The following is a 13,430-nucleotide window of genomic DNA, read 5'->3' as shown; positions in this document are numbered from 1 at the left end:
GAATCCCCTGTGGTTGTCTCCCTCTTGAACAGGTATACCCCTTTGGATACTGTCGGGGGGGATAGCCTATCAGGGGAAAACAGCAGCAGCCAGAGCAGTGGCACCATGGCTGGCTCTGATGTTCAGAAGGGAGGGTCAAGGCGCAGAAGAGCAATAGTCATAGGGGACTCCATAGTCAGGGGCACAGATAGGCGCTTCTGTGGACGTGAAAGTGACTCCAGGATGGTATGTTGCCTCCCTGGTGCCAGGGTCCAGGATGTCTCCGAAGGGTAGAGGGCATCCTGAAGGGGGAGGGCAAACAGGCAGAGGTCGTTGTCCATATTGGTACTAACAACATAGGCAGGAAGGGGCATGAGGTCCTGCAGCAGGAGTTCAGGGAGCTAGGCAGAAAGTTAAAAGACAGGACCTCGAGGGTTGTAATCTCGGGATTACTCCCTGTGCCATGTGCCAGTGAGGCTGGAAATAGGAAGATAGAGCAGCTAAACACGTGGCTAAACAGCTGGTGTAAGTGGGAGGGTTTCCGTTATCTGGACCACTGGGAGCTCTTCCGGGGCAGTTGTGACCTATATAAGAAGGCGGGTTGCACCTAAACTGGAGAGGCATAAATATCCTGGCCGCAAGGTTTGCTAGTGTCACACGGGAGGGTTTAAACTAGTATGGCAGGGGGGTGGGCACGGGAGCAATAGGTCAGAAGGTGAGAGCATTGAGAGAGAACTAGGGAATAGGGCCAGCATGGCTCTGAGGCAGAGCAGACAGGGAGAAGTTGCTGAACACAGCGGGTCTGGTGGCCTGAAAGGCATATGTTTTAATGCAAGAAGTATTACGGGTAAGGCAGATGAACTTAGAGCTTGGATTAGTACTTGGAACTATGATGTTGTTGCCATTTTTCATTACAGAGACCTGGTTGAGGGAAGGGCAGGATTGGCAGCTAAACGTTCCAGGATTTAGATGTGTCAGGCGGGATAGAGGGGGATGTAAAAGGGGTGGCGGAATTGCGCTACTGGTTAGGGAGAATATCACAGCAGTACTATGGGAGGACACCTCAGAGGGCAGTTAGGCTATATGGGTAGAGATCAGGAATAAGAAGGGTGCAGTCACAATGTTGGGGGTTTACGACAGGCCTCCCAACAGCCAGCGGGAAATAGAGGAGCAGATAGGTAGACAGATTTTGGAAAAGAGTAAAAACAACAGGGTTGTTGTGATGGGAGACTTCAACTTCCCCGATATTGACTAGGACTCACTTAGTGCCAGGGGCTTAGATGGGGCAGAGTTTGTAAGGAGCATCCTGGAGGGCTTCTTCAAACAAGATGTAGACAGTCCAACTAGGGAAGGGGCTGTACTGGACTTGGTATTGGGGAATGAGCCCGGCCAGGTGGTAGAAGTTTCAGTAGGGGAGCATTTCGGGAACAGTGACCACAATTCAGTAAGTTTTAAAGTGCTGGTGGACAAGGATAAGAGTGGTCCTAGGGTGAATGTGCTAAATTGGAGGAAGGCTAATTATAACAATATTAGGCGGGAACTGAAGAACCTAGATTGGGGGCGGGTGTTTAAGGGTAAATCACCATCTGACATGTGGGAGACTTTCAAGTGTCAGTTGAAAGGAATTCATGACCGGCATGTTCCTGTGAGGAAGAAGGGTAAATACGGCAATTTTCGGGAACCTTGGATAACGAGAGCTGTTGTAGGCCTCGTCAAAAAGAAAAAGGAGGCATTTGTCAGGGCTAAAAGGCTGGGAACAGACAAAGCCTGTGTGGAATATAAGGAAAGTAGGAAGGAACTTAAGCAAGGAGTTAGGAGGGCTAGAAGGGGTCACGAAAAGTCATTGGCAAATAGGGTTAAGGAAAATCCCAAGGCTTTTTACACATACATAAAAAGCAAGAGGGTAGCCAGGGAAAGGGTTGGCCCACTGAAGGATAGGCAAGGGAATCTATGTGTGGAGCCAGAGGAAATGGGCAAGCTACTAAATGAATACTTTGCAGTATTCACCAAAGAAAAGGAATTGGTGGATGTTAAGTCTGGAGAAGGGTGTGTAGATAGCCTGGGTCACATGAGATCCAAAAAGACGAGGTGTTGGGCGACTTGAAAAATATTACGGTAGTTAAGTCCCCAGGGTCTGATGGGATCTACCCCAGAATACTGAAGGAGGCTAGAGAATAAATTGCTGAGGCCTTGACAGAAATCTTTGGATCCTCACTGTCTTCAAGTGATGTCCCGGAGGACTGGAGAATAGCCAATGTTGTTCCTCTGTTTAAGAAGGGTAGCAAGGATAATCCAGGGAACTACAGGCCGGTGAGCCTTACGTCAGTGGTAGGGAAATTACTGGAGAGAATTCTTCGAGACACGATCTACTCCCACTTGGAAGCAAATGGAGGTATTGGTGAGAGGCAGCATGGTTTTGTGAAGGGGAGGTCGTGTCTCACTAACTTGATAGAGTTTTTCGAAGAGGTCACAAAGATGATTGATGCAGGTAGGGCAGTGGATGTTGTCTATATGGACTTCAGTAAGGCCTTTGACAAGGTCCCTCATGGTAGACTAGTACAAAAGGTGAAGTCACACGGGATCAGGGGTGAGCTGGCAAGGTGGATACAGAACTGGCTAGGTCATAGAAGTCAGAGAGTAGCAATGGAAGGATGCTTTTCTAATTGGAGGGCTGTGACTAGTGGTGTTCCGCAGGGATCAGTGCTGGGACCTTTGCTGTTTGTAGTATATATAAATGATTTGGTGGAAAATGTAACTGGTCTGATTAGTAAGTTTGCAGACGACACAAAGGTTGGTGGAATTGCGGATAGCGATGAGGACTGTCAGAGGATACAGCAGGATTTAGATTGTTTGGAGACTTAGGCGGAGAGATGGCAGATGGAGTTTAATCCGGATAAATGTGGTGTGACATTTTGGAAGGTCTAATGCAGGTAGGGAATATACAGTGAATGGTAGAACCCTCAAGAATATTGAAAGTCAGAGAGATCTAGGTGTACAGGTCCACAGGTCACTGAAAGGGGCAACACAGGTGGAGAAGGTAGTCAAGAAGACATACGGCATGCTTGCCTTCATTGGCCGGGGCATTGAGTATAAGAATTGGCAAGTGATGTTGCAGCTGTATAGCACCTTAGTTAGGCCACACTTGGAGTATAGTGTTCAATTCTGGTCGCCACACTACCAGAAGGATGTGGAGGCTTTAGAGAGGCTGCAGAAGAAATTTACCAGGATGTTGCCTGGTATGGAGGGCATTAGCTATGAGGAGCGGTTGAATAAACTCGGTTTGTTCTCACTGGCACGACGGAGGTTGAGGGGCGACCTGATAGAGGTCTACAGAATTATGAGGGGCATAGACAGAGTGGATAGTCAGAGGCTTTTCCCCAGGGTAGAGGGGTCAATTACTAGGGGGCATAGGTTTAAGGTGCGAGGGGCAAGGTTTAGAGTAGATGTACGAGGCAAGTTTTTTACACAGAGGGTAGTGGGTGCCTGGAACTCGCTGCCGGAGGAGGTGGTGGAAGAAGGGACGATAGTGACATTTAAGGGGCACCTAGACAAATACATGAATAGGATGGGAATAGAGGGATACGGACCCAGAAATTGTAGAAGACTGTAGTTTAGTCGGGCAGCATGGTCGGCACGGGCTTGGAGGGCCGAAGGGCCTGTTCCTGTGCTGTACTTTTCTTTGTTCTTTGTTTGTATGCCTTCTTGACCACCTTATCCACCTGCATTGCCACTTTCATGGAACTATAGACCTGAACACCCAGATGTCAATGCTCCTCAGGATTCTGCCATTTACTGTGTAATTCACACCTCGCGCGAAATTCTCCCCCAACGGCGCGATGTCCGCCGACTGGCGCCAATCAGACGGGCATTGTGCCGGCCCAAAGGTGCGGAATGCTCCGCATCTTTGGGGGCCGAGCCCCAACATTGAGGGGCTCGGCCGACGCCGGAGGGATTTCCGCCCCGCCAGCTGGCGGAAATGGCGTTTGTTGCCCCGCCAGCTGGCGCGGAAATGCGGCGCATGCGCGGGAGCGTCAGCGGCCGCTGTCAGTTTCCCGGCGCATGCGCGGGAGCGTCAGCGGCCGCTGACAGTTTCCCGCGCATGCACAGTGGGGAGAGTCTCTTCCACCTCCGCCATGGTGGAGACCGTGGCGGAGGCGGAAGGGAAAGAGTGCCCCCACGACACAGGCCCGCCCGCGGATCGGTGGGCCCCGATCGCGGGCCAGGCCACCGTGGGGGCACCCCCCGGGGTCAGATCGCCACGCGCCCCCCCCAGGACCCCGGAACCCGCCCACGCCGCCTGGTCCCGCCGGTAAATACCAGGTTTGATTTACACCGGCGGGACAGGCAATTTCCGGAGAATTGAGCGGGGGGTCCCGCCAACCGGCGCGGCCCGATTCCCGCCCCCGCCCAATCTCCGGTACCGGAGACTTCGGCGGGGGCGGGATTCACGGCGGCCAACGGCCATTCTCCGACCCGGCGGGGGGTCGGAGAATGACGCCCCAGATTTTGATCAGAGTGCATCACCTCGCATTTCTCTGCCCAACTCTCCAATCTATATTCTGCCGTATTCTCTCACAGTCCCCTTCACTATCTGCAACTACATCTATCTTACTGTCATCTGCAAACTTGCTGATCAGAGTATCTACATTTTCCTCCAAATCATTTATATATATTACAACAACAGCACTGATCCCTATGGAACACCGCCAGTTGCAGATCTCCATTCTGAAAAGCTCCCTTCCACTGTTAGCCTCTGTCTCCTGTTGCCAAGCCAATTCTTTATTCATCCAGCTAGCACACCCAAATTTCATGCGACTTTAACTTTTGTAATAATAATAATCTTTATTGTTCCAAGTAGGCTTACATTAACACTGCAATGAAGTTACTGTGAAAAGCCCCTAGTAGCCACATTGCGGCCCTTGGGCGGGATTCACCGATCCGCCGCCGGGTCGGAGAATCCCGGGGGGGGGACGCGGCGTGAATCCCGCCCCGCCGCTCCGACGCCGGCTGCCGTATTCTCCGCGCCGGTTTTCGGGCGGGGGCGGGATCACACCACCCTGGCAATTCTCCGGGCCCCGAGCAGCCGTCCGTTTTCGGCCTGTTACGCCGGCGTGAATTGGAGATGGTCCCACATGGCGGGACCTGGCTGGTAGGCCGGCTGGTGCGCTCCTCGGGGGGGGGGGAGGGGGGGTGCCTGGGGATCGCATCGGGAGGTTGGGAGATTTAAATGCACCCCGATCTCTTCCTGCACTGGCAAGTGGAACTCCTCAGTTCAGGAAATGCGACTGACTGCGGCCTTGGTGGGGCATTCCCCACTGAGGCCCAAAATAATAAGAGTGCCATTCGATAGCGGGGTAATTCCCGCCGCTATAAGCACCAGGAATGACCCCACTACGCCTGTCCAAAACGGACTCTCTTTTTTTGGGTTAGATTGCATTCCAGATTTTCTTTTTTTTTTAAAGATATATTTTATTCAAGATTTTTTGGCCAAACATAACAGTACATAGTGTTTCCTTTATACATCAATAAAACAATATAAATAACAATGGCCAGTTTTAAACAAATAAATAAATAATATTTGAACAAAATCAAAAACAAAACTAAATGGCAACTGCCTTGTCCACGATAAATACTCTCCAAAAATACAATCCAACAATCCAATATACAATTACATATACCAAATACCTATGCATATACAATAACATCCCTGAGAGTCCTTCTGATTCCTCCCCCCCCCCCCCCCCCCCCCCCCCCCCCCCCCCTCCCCTGGGCTGCTGCTGCTGTCTTCTTCTTTTCCATTCCCTCTATCTTTCTGTGAGGTATTCGACGAACGGTTGCCACCGCCTGGTGAACCCTTGAGCCGACCCCCTTAGAACGAAATTAATCCGTTCCAACTTTATAAACCCTGTCATGTCAATTATCCAGGTCTCCACACCCGGGGGCGTGGCTTCCTTCCACATTAACAATATCCTGCGCCGGGCTACTAGGGACGCAAAGGCCAAAACATCAGCCTCTTTCGCCTCCTGCACTCCCGGCTCTTCTGCAACCCCAAATATAGCCAGCCCCCAGCTTGGTTCGACCTGGACCCCCACCACCTTCGAAAGCACCTTTGCCACCCCCACCCAAAACCCCTGTAGTGCCGGGCATGACCAGAACATGTGGGTATGATTCGCTGGGCTTCTCGAGCATCTCGCACACCTATCCTCTACTCCAAAAAATTTACTGAGCCGTGCTCCAGTCATATGCGCCCTGTGTAACACCTTAAATTGTATCAGGCTTAGCCTGGCACACGAGGACGATGAGTTTACCCTACTTAGGGGCATCAGCCCATAGCCCCTCCTCAATCTCCTCCCCCAGCTCTTCTTCCCATTTCCCTTTCACCTCATCTACCATGATCTCCCCCTCGTCCCTCATTTCCCTATATATGTCTGACACCTTACCGTCCCCCATCCATGTCTCTGAGATCACTCTATCCTGCACCTCCTGCATCGGGAGCTGTGGGAATTCCCTCACCTGTTGCCTCGCAAAAGCCCTCAGTTGCATATACTGAAATGCATTCCCTTGGGGCAACCCATATTTTTCCGTCAGCGCTTCCAGACTCGCAAACGTCCCATCTACGAACAGATCTCTCAATTGTGTTACCCCAGCTCTTTGCCATGCTCCAAATCCCCCATCCATTCTCCCCGGAGCAAACCTATGGTTATTTCTGATCGGGGACCACACCGAGGCTCTCGTCTTTCCCCTATGCCGTCTCCACTGCCCCCAAATTTTCAATGTAGCCACCACCACCGGGCTTGTGGTGTATTTCTTCGGTGAGAACGGCAACGGTGCCGTCACCATAGCTTGTAGGCTAGTCCCCCTGCAGGACGCCCTCTCCAATCTCTTCCACGCCGCTCCCTCCTCTTCTCCCATCCACTTACACACCATTGAGATATTGGCGGCCCAGTAGTACTCACTTAGGCTCGGTAGTGCCAGCCCCCCCCCTATCCCTACTACGCTGCAAAAATCCCCTCCTCACTCTCGGGGTCTTCCCGGCCCACACAAAACTCATAATACTCTTCTCAATTCTTTTAAAATAAGCCTTCGTGACCACCACTGGGAGGCACTGAAATACAAAAAGGAATCTCGGGAGGACCACCATTTTAACCGCCTGCACCCTCCCTGCCAGTATCAGGGACACCATGTCCCATCTCTTAAAATCCTCCTCCATCTGCTCCACCAACCGCGTTAAATTTAGCCTATGCAATGTACCCCAATTCTTGGCTATCTGGATCCCCAAGTACCGAAAGTCCCTTGTTACCTTCTTCAACGGTAAGTCCTCTATTTCTCTGCTCTGCTCCCCTGGATGCACCACAAACAACTCACTTTTCCCCATGTTCAATTTATACCCTGAAAAAACTCCAAACTCCCCAAGTATCCGCATTATCTCTGGCATCCCCTCTGCCGGGTCCGCCACATATAACAACAAATCGTCCGCATACAGAGATACCCGGTGTTCTTCTCCTCCCCTAAACACTCCCCTCCACTTCCTGGAACCCCTCAATGCTATTGCCAGGGGCTCAATCGCCAGTGCAAACAATAATGGGGACAGAGGACATCCCTGCCTCGTCCCTCTATGGAGCCGAAAATATTATGACCCCCGTCCATTCGTGACTACGCTCGCCATCGGGGCCCTATACAGCAGCTGTACCCATCTAATATACCCATCTCCAAAGCCGAATCTCCTCAGCACCTCCCATAAATAATCCCACTCCACTCTATCAAATGCTTTCTCGGCATCCATCGCCACCACTATCTCCTCTTCCCCCTCTGGTGGGGGCATCATCATTACCCCTAGCAGCCTCCGTATATTCGTATTCAGCTGTCTCCCCTTCACAAACCCAGTTTGGTCCTCATGGACCACTCCCGGGACACAATCCTCTATCCTCATTGCCATTACTTTGGCCAGAATCTTAGCGTCCACGTTCAAGAGGGAAATAGGCCTATAGGACCCGCATTGCACGGGTCTTTTTCCTTCTTTAGGAGGAGCGATATCGTTGCCTCTGACATAGTCAGGGGCAGCTGCCCCCTTTCCCTCGCCTCATTAAAGGTTCTCATCAGTAGCGGGGCCAGCAAGTCCACATATTTCCTATAAAATTCAACTGGGAATCCGTCTGGTCCCGGGGCCTTCCCCGCCTGCATGCTCCTAATTCCTTTCACTACTTCCTCCGTTTCAATCTGTGATCTCAGTCCCACCCTCTCCTGCTCCTCCACCTTAGGAAATTCCAGCTGGTCCAGAAAACACATCATTCTCTCCTTCCCATCCGGGGGCTGAGCTTCATATAATCTTTCATAGAATGCCTTGAACACTCCATTCACTCTCTCCGCTCCCCGCTCCATCTCTCCCTCCTCATCTCTCACTCCCCCTATCTCCCTCGCTGCTCCCCTTTTCGTCAGTTGGTGGGCCAGCAACCTGCTTGCCTTCTCCCCATATTCGTACTGTACACCCTGTGCCTTCCTCCACTGTGCCTCTGCATTGCCCGTAGTCAGCAAATCAAATTCTACATGTAGCCTTTGCCTTTCCCTGTATAGTCCCTCCTCCGGTGCCTCCGCATATTGCCTGTCCACCCTCAGACGTTCTTTCAGCAACCGCTCCCGTTCCCTACCCTCCTGCTTTCCTTTATGTGCCCTGATTGATATCAGCTCCCCTCTAACCACTGCCTTCAGCGCGTCCCAGACCACTCCCATCTGGACCTCCCCATTATCATTGAGTTCCAAGTACCTTTCAATACACCCCCTCACCCTTAAGCACACCCCCTCGTCCGCCAATAGTCCCATGTCCATTCTCCAGGGTGGACGCTGTTCTTTTTCCTCCCCTATCTCCAAGTCCACCCAATGTGGAGCGTGATCCGAAATAGCTATAGCCGTATACTCCGTCCCCGTCACCTTCGGGATCAGCGCCCTTCCCAAAAAAAAGTCTATCCGTGAATAAACTTTGTGGACATAGGAGAAAAACGAAAACTCCTTACTCCTGGGTCTACTAAATCTCCAGGGGTCTACTCCTCCCATCTGCTCCATAAAGTCCTTAAGCACCCGAGCTGCTGCCGGCCTCCTTCCGGTCCTGGACCTCGATCTGTCCAGCCCTGGTTCCAGCACCGTGTTAAAATCTCCACCCATTACCAGCTTCCCCGCCTCTAGGTCCGGGATACGTCCTAGCATGCGCCTCATAAAGTTGGCATCATCCCAGTTCGGAGCATATACGTTCACTAAGACCACCGCCTCCCCCTGTAATTTGCCACTCACCATCACGTATCTGCCCCCACTATCCGCCACTATGGTCTTTGCCTCAAACATTACCCCCTTCTCCACTGGTATAGCCAGTTTTTCGCATCTAGCCCCGAATGAAACACCTGCCCCACCCATCCTTTGCGTAGTCTGACCTGGTCTATCAGTTTCAAATGCGTCTCCTGTAGCATAACCACATCTGCCTTAAGTTTCTTTAGGTGTGCGAGTACCCGTGCCCTCTTTATCGGCCCGTTCAGCCCTCTCACATTCCACGTGATCAGCCGGGTTGGGGGGCTCTTTACCCCCCCCCCCCTTGTCGACTAGCCATCCCCTTTTTTTAACCAGCTCCTCACCCGGTTCCCACGTAGCTGTGTCCCCCCCAGGTGGCGCCCCCCCGCCCCGCCCACCCCACCCCATACCAGCTCCCCCTTCTCCCAGCAGCAGCAACCCAGTTAACCCCCCCCCCCCCACCCCCCCGCTAGATCCCCCACTAGCGTAATTGCACCCCCCATGTTGCTCCCAGAAGTCAGCAAACTCTGGCCGACCTCGGCTTCCCCCTCGGCTCGCACTGTGCGACGCCCCCTCCTTCCTGCTTCCCTGTTCCCGCCATAATTATCATAGCGCGGGAACAAAGCCCGCGCTTCCCTTTTGGCCCCGCCCCCAATGGCCGACGCCCCCAGCTCCTCCACCTCCCTCCCTCCCCCACAACAAGGGGAAGAGAGAAAAGTTACCGGGTCGCAGGATTAACAACTTAAAAATCATCTCTCTTCTCCCCCCTTTTTCCCCCCTCTTTGCCCCCCATATTCGCCCCACCACTTTGTCTCAAACGTTCTTTTTTTTTATATAACCCACTTATTCCAATTTCTCTTTGACAATAAATGTCCATGCCTCATCCGCCGTTTCAAAGTAGTGGTGTTTCCCTTGATGTGTGACCCACAGTCTTGCCGGCTGCAGCATTCCAAATTTGACCTTCCTTTTATGAAGCACCGCCTTGGCCCGATTAAAGCTCGCCCTCCTTCTCGCCACCTCCGCACTCCAATCCTGATATACGCGGATCACCGCGTTCTCCCACCTACTGCTCCGAGTTTTCTTTGCCCATCTGAGGACCATCTCTCTGTCCTTATATTGGAGAAATCTGACCACTATGGCTCGGGGAATTTCTCCAGCCCTCGGTCTTCGCGCCATAACTCGATAGGCTCCCTCCACCTCCAACGGACCCGTCGGGGCCTCCGATCCCATTAACGAGTGCAGCATCGTGCTCATATATGCCCCGACGTCCGCCCCTTCTGTACCTTCAGGAAGACCAAGAATCCTTAAATTCTTCCTCCTCGCATTATTCTCCAGCACCTCCAGCCTTTCCACACATCGTTTATGGTGTGCCTCGTGCATCTCCGTCTTCACCACCAGGCCCTGTATATCGTCCTCGTTCTCGGCAGCCTTTGCCTTCACGACCCAAAGCTCCCGCTCCTGGGTCTTTTGCTCATCTTTTAGCCCTTCAATCGCCTGTAATATCGGGGCCAACAGCTCCTTCTTCATCTCCTTTTTAAGTTCTTCCACGCAGCGCTTCAAGAACTCGTGTTGTTCAGGGCCCCATATTAAACTGCCACCTTCCGACGCCATCTTGGTTTTTGCTTGCCTTCCTTGCCACTGCTCTAAAGGATCCACCGCAATCCGGCCACTTTCCTCTCCTTTTTCCATCCGTGTCCAGGGGGGATTCCCTTCTGGTTTACCGCACAGTGCTTTTAGCCGTTAAAATTGCCGTTGGGGCTCTTATCAAGAGCCCAAAAGTCCATTCCACCGGGAGCTGCCGAAACGTGCGACTTAGCTGGTCATCGCCGCACCCGGAAGTCGCATTCCAGATTTTCATTTACAAACTTTTAATTATATGTGAAATGTTTTTGCTGCATCTGGGATCACATTAATTTTCAAGTATTAAAAGGGTGTCACATTGGAAAATAGCTTGGGAAGCACTGCCACATATTGTGCTCAGAACTCTAATGTAATACTGGGGAACAAACCAGAGCAGATAGAAGTAATAATGTAAGTGGTAGGGACTTTATTGTGGCACTCTTTAAAATAATAATTGAGAAGGCTGCAAAGATATGTCATGTCCTTACCACATGAAGGAGATCATAAACTGATCATAAATCAAACCTTGGGCGGGGGGTCGGAGAATCGCCGGGGGGCGGCGTGAATCCCGCCTCTGCCGGCTGCCGAATTCTCCGACGCCGGGGATTTGGCGGGGGCAGGAATCGCGCCGCACCAGTCGGCAGCTGCTGGTAGCGGCGATTCTCCGGCCCGCAATGGGCCGAGTGGCCTCCCCTTTCCGACCGGTCCCGCCGCCGTTAATTAGAGTAGGTACTTACTGGCGGGAACTGGCTCCGCGGGCGGCCTTGGGGGTGGCGTGGGGAGATCTGGCCCCGTGAGGTGGCCCCACGGTGGCCTGGCGCGCGGTAGGGGCCCATCGATCCGCGGGCAGGCCTGTGCCGTGGGGGCAGTCTATTCCTCCGCATCGGCTACTGTCAGCTTCCGCCATGGCCGACGCGGAGATGAACCCCCCTGCGCATGCGCTGGGATGACGCCAGCACACGCTGGCGCTCCCGCGCATGCACCAACTCGCGTTGGCCAGTGGAGGTCCTTCGGTGCCGGCTCGTGAGGTGCAAACCACTCCGGCGCCGGCCTAGCCCCTGAAGGTGAGGGTGATTCCCTCGCCATTCCCTCGCGCCGGCGTTGCCCGCCCAGCCAATTCCCATAGAATCCCGCCCAATCTTTTTGTTTATTTAACAAGTGGACTTTGCTGAACCAAAAGATGGTTGCTCTCCCAGAGCGAGCGCAATTCAACTGTAATTCAGCTTTGGAGGGAACATACGTCATGATTTACCCGCCACATCCCACCGGAATCGGGATGGGACGTGGCCGGTAGACCCCGGGAGAACTTGACGGTCACCATGCCTCATGAGATCTAATGAGGTCTCGAGAGACATTGCGATCTGGATCCCGCCCACAATGGATGGGACCCAGACTCGTAGAGTTAAGTGAGTTAACACTGCCTCCGCCAGTTCTAACCGGCTCCCAAGATCCATAGGCCTCGCCGCGGAGGCCCCAGTCGGGCGCCCATTAATACTGGTCCCCACAAATGGTGGAGGGGGGATCTCTCAGGCGTGGCTGGTATCTGCCGAGTGGCACTCTGGCACTTCAAGAGTAACCAAGTGGCACCACAGGCTGACAGTTCCAAGGTGCCCAGGTGGCATTTTGCCCATGCCGGGCGTCGGGCCCGGAGTGCCCTGTCCATGTGAGGTGGGATACGGGGGGGACTCGAGGACCCTCCCAACGGGTGAGTAGGGGCATTGGTAGGGTCCAGGGGTCATATTGGGTGGAAGGGGATCAAGAGATGAGCGGATCTCATCAGTGCATGAAATGTAGCTGAATGTGACCTCATCGGGGCGTTCACTGTCTTGTACCGTTAGATAACGGGGTCATTCCCACCCAGAACGGACTCTGATTTCTGTTGTTAGATTGCACTCAGTGTCTCCCAAACAGAGTGTGGTAGTCACCACTAGCAATATTATATGTATTACAATAAGACACGTAGAAAAGAGGTACAAGGGTAAATCCCTGCCTGTTGGCTCCGCCCAGTTGGCGGCGTATAAATGTGTGTGCAGCCATTCTGGTGGCAGCTACAGGAGGTACAACATCTTTGCTCAATAAAGCCTCGATTATTCCACTACTCTCATCTTTGTGGTAATTGATAGTGCATCAATTTATTAGCAAAGATTTTTTAAACGATGGATCTTTGCATCAAGCCTGATCGCCTGCAGCTGAGCCCTCAAGCAGCCAACGCTACATCCGCCTTTGACCACTGGCTAGCCTGCTTCGAAAGCTACCTCCGAACACCCGCTGAGGAACCCTCGGACTCGCGGAAGCTCCAAGTCCTTTATTCACGGGTGAGCCCTGACATTTTTCCTCTCATCCGGGATGCGCCCACTTACTCCGAAGCGATGGACCTCCTGAAGGGACATTACGTTCGGCCAGTCAACCAACTATACGCCAGGCACCTCCTGTCCATGAGACAGCAACTCCCTGGTGAGTCCCTGGATGATATCTGGTGTGCCCTGCACATCCTGGGGAGGAACTGTGACTGCCAGGCAGTTTTGGCAGTCCAGCACACAGAACTGTTAATCCGAGAC

At 52.8% G+C, this 13,430-nt stretch overlaps 1 protein-coding gene across 1 annotated transcript in view; it reads left to right on the top strand.

Moving 5' to 3' along the window:
* LOC140431056 (tetraspanin-32-like) overlaps positions 1-13,430 on the top strand; it is a 209,679-nt gene that overhangs the window by 129,505 nt on the left and 66,744 nt on the right. The window lies entirely within an intron of this gene.

Source organism: Scyliorhinus torazame, chromosome 10 (assembly GCF_047496885.1).
Source record: "Scyliorhinus torazame isolate Kashiwa2021f chromosome 10, sScyTor2.1, whole genome shotgun sequence".
NCBI lineage: Eukaryota > Metazoa > Chordata > Chondrichthyes > Carcharhiniformes > Scyliorhinidae > Scyliorhinus > Scyliorhinus torazame.
This window is presented reverse-complemented; position numbering and strand designations above follow the sequence as displayed.